The 13235-nt window shown below is 42.2% G+C and overlaps 1 long non-coding RNA gene across 1 annotated transcript in view; it reads left to right on the top strand.

The window, feature by feature from the left end:
- Nucleotides 1-13235, top strand: part of Gm39857 — a 102085-nt gene that overhangs the window by 36080 nt on the left and 52770 nt on the right. The window lies entirely within an intron of this gene.

Here is a 13235-nt window from a genome sequence, read left to right as displayed (position 1 = left end):
CCTCTAGCATGTAAAAGGAACTCAATATTTATTTAATGAAATTAAAATAAAGTCACCTCAATCTTTTTGAAGTAGACAGAGCATGCACGGAGACATAAATATAAGCAAAAGGCTGTTATATCAAGGCTTTATATTTTCCAGAATAACCATAAATACCTCTGTGGCAAGAATAACTCCTCTGTAGGAGAGTTTGGATAAGCTGCTGGCTTTGTGATAAAAAGGACTTGGGGAATGAAGGCAACAGGAGGATGATACCTGTGGCAATTTAGTCAACATCAGGTTTTGAAACTTTATTCATTTGAATGGGTGTGCACTGGTGCTCAGTGCCATTTTAATGCGCCTTGTCCAACAACTAATTATGTTAAACATCTTTTCAAATACTCATATGCCACCCAAATACCATCTTTATCTTTTCAAAAATGAGTAAGGTTTTCTTTATCCATCTTCTTATTTTTAAGTTCTGAAAGTCCTTTATGTGTTCTGTTTGCATGCAGTTTTCCTCATGTCTCTTAATACACTGTGGTAGTTTGAATGGTTCCCCTAGGCTCATATATTTGAATACTTAGTCTCCAGTTGCTGGAACTGTTAGAAAAGGTTTAGGTGGTATGGTCTTGTTAGGGGCTATGTGTGTCACTGGTTATGAGCTTGAAGTTTTAAAAGACTTGCCCCATTCCCAATTTCCTTTCGCTGCCTCCTGATTGAGGGCCAAGACGTGAGCGCTCTGCTTCTCCTGACTCCATGCCTTTGCTCCACCAGCATAGACGCCAACCCTCCCATCAAATGCTTTCATTTATAAGTTAATTTAGTCATGGTATTTTTTAAAAACAATAATAGAAAAGTAACCAAGACAAACACTGACTTATTTTAATTCAGTTTGGAATGTTGAGTGAGCCTAGATAGACAAATTTTGTTGTGACATACTATTCTTTTTATGTACTTCTACATTAGAATCTCTGATACTTTGCTGATTTGTGTGTGTGTGTGTGTGTGTGATTAAGGATTATTGTAGAACTGCTTAATTTTAAAGTAAAACAAGATCCAAAATACAATGAGTTATTTATAACTAGTTTTTATTATTTCCTATTTGTGGATGAGAAATTGGTACCAGAGAAGTTAAATAACTTGACCAGAGCTGGCCAATGACAGAGCAGGCCTTTGAAGCTAGTCACTCTGCTTTTGAGGCTGTCTCTTTAACCATTCAGACCTGCTGCTCCTAAGAGATCTTAGTAAAGCGGATGCCCAGTCTCTAGTCTAGGTGACCCCCTCAGCAGTAGTAATTGAGATAACAGATTAGTGCCAAGGAAAGGTGTCACTATTGTGGGGCATGGGGACTGGATCCAAACCCCACCTCTGCTGTTTGAGCTCCTTATGTGTTCTTCAGTTCCTCGCCTTCAGAACATAATACTCCCACTGTGGTATCCTCTCATCTCTGTGAAGATGGAGAAGATTGAGATAACAGATCTAGAACAAAGCTGGGCGTGCTTCCAATAATAATAAGAGCCCAATGAAAATATATCCGGCTACTTTTATCATGAATACATCTACATGATCACACACTGATGCTAACTTGCATGTCCAGTCTCTGAAGGTACATTTCAAACCTTCTAAAGATATCTCACAAGTAGAGACAACACATAGGTAAGACACAGCAGTTATGGCTAACTTGAAAATAAATGGTGCATCCTTCTGTAAGGTTGTCATTTCATCTTATGCATAGACAGCAACTTAGGAGAGCTAACTCAGGTGTTACCTAGGCTCCTCCTATCTCTAGGGATGGGTTTTGGCCAGTACTTGCAGTTTTTTCCGGAAGTTCTATGTATTCCTGAGGTGGGCCATGTGGGCAGAGGAGAAGATGTGCGTTCACATGGACACTTCTGACTTCTCTCTTTGAGTCCATTTGTCCGTCCATTGTAGAAGATCCACTCTGCATCCAGTGATGATGACAGTGTACATACATTAGGGGGTGTGACCCTTCCTTTGACTTTTGACTCAGAGAAAGGCTTTCCAGGTCCTGTGTTCAATACACTTCACCTGAGCCTTCTGTAGACACAGGTGTATTTTACATGACCCAAAATTTATAGCTCTAAGCCAGTGGTTTTCAACTGTTTTTAATACTTCAACCCTTTAATATAGTTCCTCATGTGGTGATGGCCAATCATAAAATTACTTCGTTGGCACTCCATAGCTGTAGTTTTGCTACTGTTATGAATCATAATGTAAATATGCATGTGTTTTCTGATGGTCTTAGGCAGCCTCTATGAAAGGGTCAGTAGAAAACCACAAAGGGGTCACAGCCCACAGGCTGAGAACCACTGCTCTAAGCTGAGTTATGTGTCTCTTTTGGAGTCATTCCCTCTAACTATACACATTGCCTCATGTGCTTCCTTCAGTCACTTTGTCTCTGAACATCTGCCTCTTGCTGCCTTCTGGGATTCTGGTCCGCTTTGATTTTCCTTTCATCTTTCCTTGGGAGAGCAAGCTTAACTCTCTCACTGTTCAGCTCCTGTGAACCATGATTCTTTGGCTTTTCCAACTTCTCCTCAAAGTGTATCCAGAGATGATCTTAAGCAAATTGACTCTCTTAAAACAAAACAAAACCAAAACTAAAAAAATGCTGGCTGCCAAGATCCTGTTCATTTCTCTCAAACTACGACCACTATGACCCTTGAGATCCTTTTAAGCATATCTGAAGAGCAATTTTATTGTTTTGACTAATTACATGAATGATAGGCTACAAATCTAGCCTCTACAACGTTCTGCACCAAAATAACTGTGCTGGAGAGCACAGTCCCTTCCTTCAAGCACCGGACTCTGGATTTGATTCCTCAGTACCACAAAAACAAAGGAAAGTCCCAACATCATTTGCCAGATAACTTCTGCCAGACTGAAGTAGGAAAACATGAAAATGGATCCAGTATCCAGAAAACAGAACAGAAAAAGCTGTTTTAAAAGATGGAGCATTCTCTCTAGGGTTTTAAGGCTTCTCCTGTTCTTGGCGGAGGCCTCTGTGGTCACCGCTACTTGGCCAGTTCGTCCTGGTGACAGGCCTGCTGTTGTTCCTCTCCCTTCCCTGGTGACTTCTGAGAGCTCCCTGTTTGAAAATGGGTCAACGGCTTGTTTATAAGGTCAAGGAGAAGAGACCCAGACATGCAAGCAGAGATGGGGAATGGCTGTGCCTGTGATCAGAGCTTAGGGGACGGACAAGTTGACATTGGACAGGAGAGGGCAGGTCTGTTTAGTTGAAGGTGCAGAAGGAGGAGTGAGTAATGGCAGGGGAAGTCTAGGCTTGTGGCTCACGATGACCCCTTTACAGGGTAAGGAAGGAGGTCTCAACTCCAGCGAGGGCCTTCCAGAAGTCAAGAGACAAAGGCTGTTAGAACATCAAGGTTTGTCCTCCCTTTCCAAACAACCTTGACTTTGATGTTTTTCTTTCTTCTTTTGTGGCTTTTCAGGGTTGTCAACACAGAGTTCTTTCATTTACAGCCAGGCCCTGGCTGTTGTAGAGGCAACTATCTATTCCTGGTATTGGAAAGTTGCACAGTTGGCACAGGAAGGGGGCAGTCAGGCCTTACTTCCAGGGACTCACCCAACTGTGGAAGCCTGAGGTGTTTCTCAGCCTCCTTTCAGAGGGGTTTGACTCTCCTTCCCTGGAAGCCACCCACCACCTACACCCAGCCCAGGGAAACCTTTCCAAAGGTTGCTTTTACCTTGGTGTGCACAGTCTGTTTCCCTCGATGCTAGAAATGTCTCTTGGGACTCATCTGCTTAATAACCACATAATTGCTTTATATAGTTTGGGTCAATACACCAAGTTTCAGGGAAAAAAAACACCACTAGGTATTCACTTCCATGGTAACTAGAGTAGAGCATAAGGATTTAAAGTCACTAGGGGTACAGCTAAATGGCAGTGTTTCCCAGCAATACCTAAGTGATCTTGTTTCTATTTAACTATTAGTTCTGAGTTACTGCAGTGGTGGGTTTTATTGGGGCGTTTCTCCCATTTATTCTGTTATACTATTTTCCTACTTATCTTCCTCCTTTACCCCCCCCCCCCCCACTCCCTCCTGTTCACCCACTTCTCCTCCCAGGTAGTCTCTCTTTTCTGCTTCCACATCTTGAGTTGTTGAATATCAAATCAAATACCTGCCATGTCTTGAATGTGGACAGCGAGGGAAGGGTAGCAAATGTTGTTGCACATCTTGCTGTGCCCTGTTCTGCCTGTTGATCTGTATGACTCCCTCATATGTCCCTTGTCAGATAGATAGTTCCAGTACTTTGTCCCAAGTTGCTCATTGTCTCTTGGTTGCTTCTTTTGTAAGTAGACGCTCTTTAGTTTGATCCAATTTAGTGTGTCTGTAGTTTGCTTTTTTTGTCTGTGCTACACTCACACATGTGCACAAGTACAACTACACATATGTATGTATATATACCCACCCGGCCCTGCTCAACGTCATACAACATTTTCTTTTTGTTTTAGACACCTTATAGTTTGGGGTTTTACATATTCACTTCATTATTTTAGTGAAACTAGCCAAACTCAGATTCATAAAAGAGCTGTTTCTGTGAAGGCTGATGAAGTATCCTAGCGGCTCTGCCCATCATAGAGGAAAATTGCATCTTCTTTTTCTTCCTTTGTGGCAGTTGGTAGAGTTCATTTGGAGATCGTTTATCTGGAGACAGTGTTACCAAATGGTCCCTATTGGAAAAGTCAGAACGGAGCAGCTCAAGGCAATCATCTTTTTAAAAAGTGGTTTTAAGCCTTATCTAGACCAGCATCATTGAGAGCATCACAAAAGCTATACAGTTGAACCCATGAAAACATGAATATGTATGAACATGCAATGTTCAAACTATTTGGGCTACAGAAGGTTCATGGACATCATCAAACTTAGCAGTTGGTTCTCCTGGGGATCCAGGGAACAAAGATCAAGAACCAAAGGGAGTCACTGAGCCCAGTATAAACCGGTTGTTGTCCAGCATCCCACTCCCCAGACTTTATTTCTTGTTCTTGTTTTTTGTTGTTAAGTTTTGCTATTTACTTGTTAGGTGATCGCAAAATTTATCCCTTGGCTGGGGGTAACTTCCTTCCTGAAGAAAGGGGAGAGACAGCCTGCTTGTCATTCTCTCTGCCTCCTTTAATTGATATGGCACCATGGACGCCATCAAGGGGCCACTGTGCTAGATCTGCTTATTACAATGGGAGTCTGCAGGGTGTTAAAGACTGCCAACAAATCTGCAGATGCTATAGTTAAGGAAAAGCACAAAACGTCCTGGGGGCCCTGTGGGGCAGAGGTCACACTCAGCTCTCCTCCGCTCCCTTAATGAGTAGCTATAATCCAGGAAAGCTCTGGACTGGTTTGACCCTTGATTTGGAAACTGTTGTCACACCCAAACCCTTATGACTATAGCACCCTCTCATTCACGTTTATGTTAGAAGATTATACGCTTTGATCCAGCGCCTCCATCCTCCTCATTCAGTAATGAGTGACAATATAAATAGCATGCTAGCAATCTCCTAATGGCCACGCCAGACAAGCAGGGAAACAAAACTTAGGAATGAACATTGCAGACTTCCAAAGAATTCAGACAGCCCAGAGAAGAAAGCTCAAGCATCCTACACTTTACTCCTCTAGAATTCAGAACAATAGTATGTCCTCATAATAATGAACTACTAAAAAATCTATTGTTTCTGTTCAGCTGTTTTATTGCTACCCATTCTCTGGTCCCATCTGAGATGTAGCTATAGCTTTGTTTCTGTGGTGGAGATTTATTTTATTTGGAAGGGAAGGGTCATTTCATTCCAGGCCCTCCTAAAGATGTTTCTCAAAAAATTAAACAGTATATTTTTCATGTCTTGGTAAAATGCTTCTAAGCAAATAATAGCCATTTGGTCTCTGGTTGATATTTGGTGAAAGATAAAAGGCCAGGGAGAAAAATATGGTCTTGTGAGGTGTGTGCATCTAACAACTTCAAGGGAATTTTAACTCCAGCATGGATACTCTTTGAATTCCCACCTTTATAGACTCCTTTAAAATGTAAGAAGAACTGAAAGTAATTAGCTAAGGAGGCAAGGTAAAGGAGCTGCCACTGAGAGCAATATCTGCAAAACTATAAGGATTTAAGGACCTACTTCCGGTGAGAAGCTTTCAAGCCACCATCCTAGTGTGCTCGGCATCACCTCTGGGCGTCAGGCACACACCTGTGATCTGATTCAGCCAAGGAAGCCGCTCTCCCAGGATTCCGCTTGCTGCTCTTGGTTCTGGTGCAGGAGACAAGGCACATGATTCTGGAAGTGCGGGGAAGGTGCGACCCCGAGTTGAGGTTACTGTTCCCCTCCACCAAGCTAATGAAGGGAAGAGCTGGGGGTTGAACTCTCAGGATGGAATGATCAACCGTGCAAAGGAGAGGATGGGGGGGGGCCGAGGGGGGGGGGCAAACGACAATAGCTACAGTAATGTTTGGAAAGCTCTTCAGCAATTTCGTTTAAAACCAGAGCAAATGATGCATAGGAAGAGCAAGAAACGGGGAGCTGTCATGTTTAAACTCAGTGTTTAAGCCTCGGCATGGCCGCTGGAATAATAATGTCCCGGAAAGCAATATTTAAATGTATCCATCATCATTTAGGTTTTAGACACACAGTTAAATATTATTGATCATTTGCAATTGTGTGCATCCGTGTGTACATGTATTAAACGGAGAAGTAACAGGGGCAGGGAAAGTACAGGAGCTGAAGTGCAAAAATAATACTTGAGCTCCTAATTACCAGTTTTTAATTAAGAAAGCCACAAGCAAATTATAAACATCCAGTTTATAGCATTGCAATCTTAGAGGCTCACACTCATGAATATGGTAATTTTTTATTTTATGCCCTCTTGAGATGTCTTGTTAAAAACATTTTATTGGGGATCCTAAAATTCAGTAAATTTGAAGCCCTTGGCACCTTGTAGATAGTTAAAGTTCTTCAAAAAAATGTCAGCAATAAATATTTGGCAAATATAAAGAATATGCACATTTTCCCAAGTGGGTGTTTTTTTTTTTTCTTTTGGTTCTTATAGTCAAGTGATGACACTGCAGTTCAGAGCATGAATGCATATTGATATTTTCCTCCAGAAACTGCATGGGTTGCTGAGAGAAGAGCGCTCCCACAGAGTTCTTTTTATGTGGGCACCTGGAAGCGGTGGCATGCTTGCTCTGGCTTACAGGGCTGTTTTGGACAATCAGGTGTACAGATGAGCAAGTGGTCTTTATTTAGAGCAATTAAAATCCTACCGCTTTCCTCTCTTGACATGCAATTACTAGGGCTCTGCTGTTTCCACTAATTGCTCTTGCTGGGGACATTGGTGAGAAGCCAATGATTTTGATGGGTAGTGGATTATCATTTTTACTTTGCTACCTGCGGAAAAAAAAATCATTTGCAAAATCCCATGTGTAATTAGCAAGACTCATGATTAATTGTCCTGCAAAATTAGCTTCACTGTTGCTTTTATTTTACTGCTTCAAATATTAATTAATGTTAAACCCCTTTCCTTCAGCTCCAGCTTTTGAATATTCAACGTGGCTTTGAAAAATTATCGAGGCTTCTACTTGCATTAGCATGCTGGAGCTTTGATCTCAGGAATAAGTATTCTGATTTAAAAGATCACACTTGGGTCATAAATAATTTTTATAGGAGGACAAACAAAGCATCAGGGCATCATGGGAAGGCATCCATGCACTAACTGAAAGCAAATTGTTTCAATAGTGATTCATTTCTGCATGCTTTTGGGGGGGGAACATCAGCAAATATGCAAAACACTATATTGTGTGTGTGTGTGTGTGTGTGTGTGTGTGTGTGGACCATTCCCCAGTGTCTGGCTGTCTACACAGGCCACTTCCTACCTGTACATAGGTGGTAGGTAAGGCTCGGAACCTTGGTAGGAAATCACAGACTTCCTGCACATACAGGGATCACAAATGCCATCCGCTGTAAAGACGACCAGTTCTCGAGCGCCTTAGAATCTCTGAATGACCAATTCTTTAAGTCTTGTTCCCAGCCTGGTGGTTCTCCCCATAGAGCACAGGTACAGCAAGATGTAGTCTTTGAAAGATTCTCAGGAGACCATGGGGAATGACTAGGATTGAAACTCATTGGTCTAGCTGAAGCACCTGGATGCCTGAATTCCCTCTGTCACATCTGGACCAAGCGATGCTTGAACACCTCTTGGGTCAGAGAACTCATTCTTATCCATGAAAATAGCTTTCACCTGCATTTCTTGCCCGTGTTTCCCCCTTCTGGTTTGATAACTGCAGGTGGTTAATTTAGCGGCTCAAGACGGCAGATGCCTGCAGCTTGTTGTTGTAAAATCAATTCTCCCTCATGTGCCTGGGCGTGAACTGATGGCATCTCTTCTACTGGCCTGGTATGGGTTACACATTATATCTAGGCAACTGGGAAAGAACCTCCATGATTGCCCTTTCAAAACCTCACTGCTGTGTGCAGCCTGGTGCTAGGGTCATGCTGCAATCTCATGGATCCTGGTGGTGGACTGTTGACAGAGGTGAGGTATTTTAAGGTCTGGCTGAACAATGTCCAGTGACCACAGATGTCTAGGAAACCACATATCTCTATGATAGAAGACTCCATGTGAGCGTTTTCTCTGCATAAAATTTCTCCCTGGGAAATGTCCACTTACACCAGGGCCTGGCCAGTGGGTTTCTCTCAGTCTCATTAGCCGGTGCTTCAAAGGCTTGGCAAGTAAGTACCCAGCATCCTTCTAGAGCAACTCAGAATTTCCAAGAAGTGGCCTTTGTACATAATGCTTCAAAGAAATACATTTGGGCTGGCCTGGCCCCTGTTGCAGCTAAATGTGAAGGAGCAGCACACCAGTGGCTAACGTGCACATGGCCCAACAGATGCTTTCACCACACGCTTCCTGGCTTCCCAGTAATTTCCATAAGACATAAAACAGAGGCCCTGGCTATCTGGGGTCATTAAAACAGCTCATGTTCTGCTCTCCTTAACCAGAGGGTGAGCTCAGGTGTTCTGGTTGGGCTGCCACTGAATTAAATGCCTCCCTCCTGGTACCACATCCCCCTCCCACCCAACTTTTGAGTCACACAGGTTTTTTGTATCCTGTCGGGGGCTGTGGACCATAGAAAGTTAGCCAGGAAGTTCAAAAAAAGCCACAGTGACTTCAATGGGTCTAGGAGGCTTCCAAATTGGTCTTTACATGCCTTGTTTTATGACATTCCTGAGAAAGCGGAGGCTTAGCTATCTTTCTGGTGATGGTGACAGAGCCTGCATGTCCTTGCTCTGTCCCAGGGATACTTCCTGACTTTACCTCTAGTGCCCAAAGGAGAGGTTCAAGTTGACATTGAATCACTGGAGTCATCTTAGTATGAAAGTAGAGTGAGATAGCTCTCTGAGGTTGAGCTTAGTTTTTCTTGTTTTGTTTTGTTTTTTAATTTAGCTTAACTTTGCCTCTTGATTCTCAGTATTATGGATGTGGTGAAGCAATGGAACACTGGTAAATATTTGGAATGGCAGATTGTCGGAGGCAGGGTTCAGCAAAGCATAGTAGTTCACATTGCTGCTCATTACCTTTGCTAGCTGAATCAAATATACCACACCATGGTTTCATTTTAATCTACAGTTACCTTCTCATTACTTTTACACCATTTTTTTTATACTCTAAGAGCTCCGAAATGAATTGCTTTTGAAGAACAGACAAAACCAAACCAAACCAAACAAAAACCAAAAACCAATTAATAACAACAACAACAAAGCCAAACCAAACCAAACCAAAACCCAAACCTACCAATTAACCCAAACTTATTTGGGCTCTTCTGTAGCCAACTTGGACCATAGGGAAAAAATTACTATTGCTGTTTCTGATGAATAATATCCACCCCACACACACCCTTCACACAGTGACTTAGGGACTTTTTCATAAGCTAGAAGGGGGTTGAGGTTACCCTTACCCATATTATCTGACAGATAACATATTTCCAGACAAACCATTTAGTATTAAAATGCTTCTGACAGCATATTTACTGCTGGGTTTAGAGTCTTATAGATCATTTATTAATAGGAAAATAGAGCAGAGAGTTGTCTCTAAGGGAGAGCCAATGGTGAGGTAAGGTCAGGAGAGGAACCATATAAGTAGTGTTCTTGTATTATGTTAATCCTTACATGAGCTCACAGTAGCATTTTATTCCAGCATGCTATAGACGCAGTGAAGGCGTAGGTAGCTTCGTCAGGCACAAAAATATGTTCTTCTTGCCTGTGGATGCCAAAGTAAATAGAAATCAATGGAAGACAGCAAATGTGCTGAAGTCATTTCAATAAAGGAAGTGCCTGTTAATTTAAAATTTGCACTTGACATTGGTAAGGACTAAGAGTGGGAAGTAATGTCCTAGGCTGACTTCTGAAGTCACCCTGCTCATCACTTATCTTGTATTTTTTTTTTTTTTACTGCTGCAAAAATAGTGTTATAAATAAGAAGCACATCTAATTGTGGTACAGCTTTAAAGTAAGATGGAAAACAGAAGCTGTGTATGCCTGAGTGTTAAGACTAGAGGACATTTGCATATAAAGGACCTTATCATATTGTGCTTGGATCAAGTGACCTCTGTGTGTGCGCCCACGTGCTCATGCATGTATCTGTGTTTCAGAAAGTTCAAATGGTGCCTCCTGCTGTTTTCAAAACCAGGCAAATATGCTTGAGGCCTGTTGGTAATTTGGAAGAGGAAGACATACACAGAGCCTAAGGTGGTCACAGGAAATTAGAAAAGTCTTGGCTGCCCCTGAGAAAAAAATGAATGAGACATTGTATCACTAAATAATTGGAGGGGTGGGTCTGTGTGGTTGACTCTAAGCAGCTGTCCATAAATCAGCATAGACGTTTGTAATTAATCGATATTAGTGCTAATAGGAAAGGGTTTTCAATAAGCTAGTCTGTGTCTCCTTCAGCTAAACCTCTTAGAGGTCATAGCTTGTTATTTTGATCTCAAACGGACAGAGAAGCTTTTATCGGGCATTTCACTCAGTGTCATAACCTCAGACGAGCTACTCCCCTTAGCATCAGTGAAACACCCACCATTAGCCAGTCACAACTCATTGCTGGTCAGAGCTGTGGTATTCCACACACTGTTGGAATGCCCACTTCTAAGAAGACTCCTTTTTAGAGGAATCACAAAGTTTGTTAGTTTCTAAGGCAAAATTTTCAGATGGCCTTGTTAGGTCAGAATAGCCTGTTCTGTGGGCGAACAGAACCTGTGTCAAGGAGGTCAGCTTCACACAATAGGCCCAGAACGCCCTCTCTCCTTCCCTTCGAAGAACGCTACTGAAGAATAATCATATTCTCTTGACTCATTTGTCAGATGTGTGGGAACGTCTGAGTTGTACGGTTTGGCTCCACCACACCTTGCAAGTCTGAAGGTGAGGACTTATTATTAAATCCAAGTAATGTTTCTATAAAGGCGTGGTAGGCTAGGACTGTGTCAGAAGCTGAGGAAATGATACAGTGGAAAAGTACTGGCCCAGTGTTGAAGTCTGCTCTGCATTCTTTCTGGATAGCAACCAGGATCAAGGAGAGAGCAGGAGGAGGATGGGGGAGTCCTTTTGGAGACAAAATAGAGATATATTCAAAGCATGTGCAGAGACAATTGGTATGAGAGGCCACGAAAGAGAACAGCAGGCTGACTGCTCCATTTGGTCCAGGAACAACAAGGTGCTGTTTATCTAAACCCATAAAACTAGGAAAAATAGTTTTGAGACCTTATTTATTTTTTAAGATCAAGGTAACTGTAAGAACACATGTCATAGCCCGTCTGGATCTAGACCAGTAGGATAGGCCTGATAGAGTGAAGGGATGTAGCCATACAGTCTGCCTTAACGATGTCGTCTACCCCTGTAGGCCACACATATCAGTAATCCTCGAAGATTCCAGGCAGACTAAATCACAGCATATTAGGTGGGGAATGGGTTGGCGGCTGAAGTCATAGCAGGGTTCGCCAAGGCCAGGTCAACATGACCAGCAGGCAGAAGAGAGAAAGAGTTTGAGCTCTGGGCAGAGTCCACTCCTTTTACATGTTTTAAAGATGATCTCAATGATGGGAAAGAGATAGGAAAGAAAACTCATTAAAATGGCCATAGACGAGCTGTGTCTGGGATGGCTCAGATGTGTGATGGGAAGGCGTAGAGAGACCGTGACACATTTTCTCTTTCTCAAATGAGCTAACAGCCTTACCATGGAGTGAAGGGATGATGTATTCTGGTAAAAAATAATTGAGCATCTACAGATTGTGAAGCAGTGAGGTTTCAGCTAGCAGCTTGGCAGGGCTAATCACTCTTGGTGAACACACCTGCAGGTTCCTGGGAGGGAACCATTTCTCTCTCCCTGACCTGAACTCTCTGAGTGTGCTAGAATGCTAAGGACCCCCTGTTACCGAACCTGTTGACCAGTATCAGGAACTGACCACCCATCATGCCAGGGTGAGGATCTCTAAATTTCCTTCTACTTTGTATTAAAGGTTTTTCCAGTAGTGAAAGTTACCTTTCTGGAAATATTTGAAAGAGTGAAATGCTACACCTTCAGTTTTTAGCAATGTATTTGTCTGCTATCCTTTGGACTTAGAAGCTTACGTGGGAAGAACACTTGGAGCCAGACTTCAGTGTGATTACTCTCAGGGATGCTTCTCATAAATTCCCAGCATGATTCTGCAGAAAGACTTCACCTTCTCTGTCAAACCCTAATATAGATGTGCTACTGTCCTCATCTTAGAATATCCTTCCTATAGGCAAGGGCAGATAGTGGCAAATCAGAGAATCCTGACATTGCTCCAATGGGTTAAATCATATGTCAAAGGCACAGCAATAAAGTATTACAAGCTTTTCGTTACATAACATATCACCTGGGGGGAAGTATTTGGGGCAACTCTTCTAATTCATCTGCCTGATATTGGATATTGCTTGAGCACCTCCCATGTCTCTTGTTTCAAAGCAATGGTAACATGCTCTTTCTTTTTCTTTCTTTCTTTCTTTCTTTCTTTCTTTCTTTCTTTCTTTCTTTCTTTTTTTGTCGAACATGATTTTAATATTTTCAACTGTTAATATTTGACAAACAGAAGCATTATTTTAAGATATATTTCATTGTTATGTCTCCCTTTTCATTTCTGATTTTAATAATTTGGATACTGTCTCTGTGCCCTCTGGTTAGTCTGGCTAAGGGTTTATCTATCTTGTTGATTTTTCT

This window comes from Mus musculus, chromosome 2, assembly GCF_000001635.26.
Source record: "Mus musculus strain C57BL/6J chromosome 2, GRCm38.p6 C57BL/6J".
Classification (NCBI taxonomy): Eukaryota; Metazoa; Chordata; class Mammalia; order Rodentia; family Muridae; genus Mus; species Mus musculus.
This window is presented reverse-complemented; position numbering and strand designations above follow the sequence as displayed.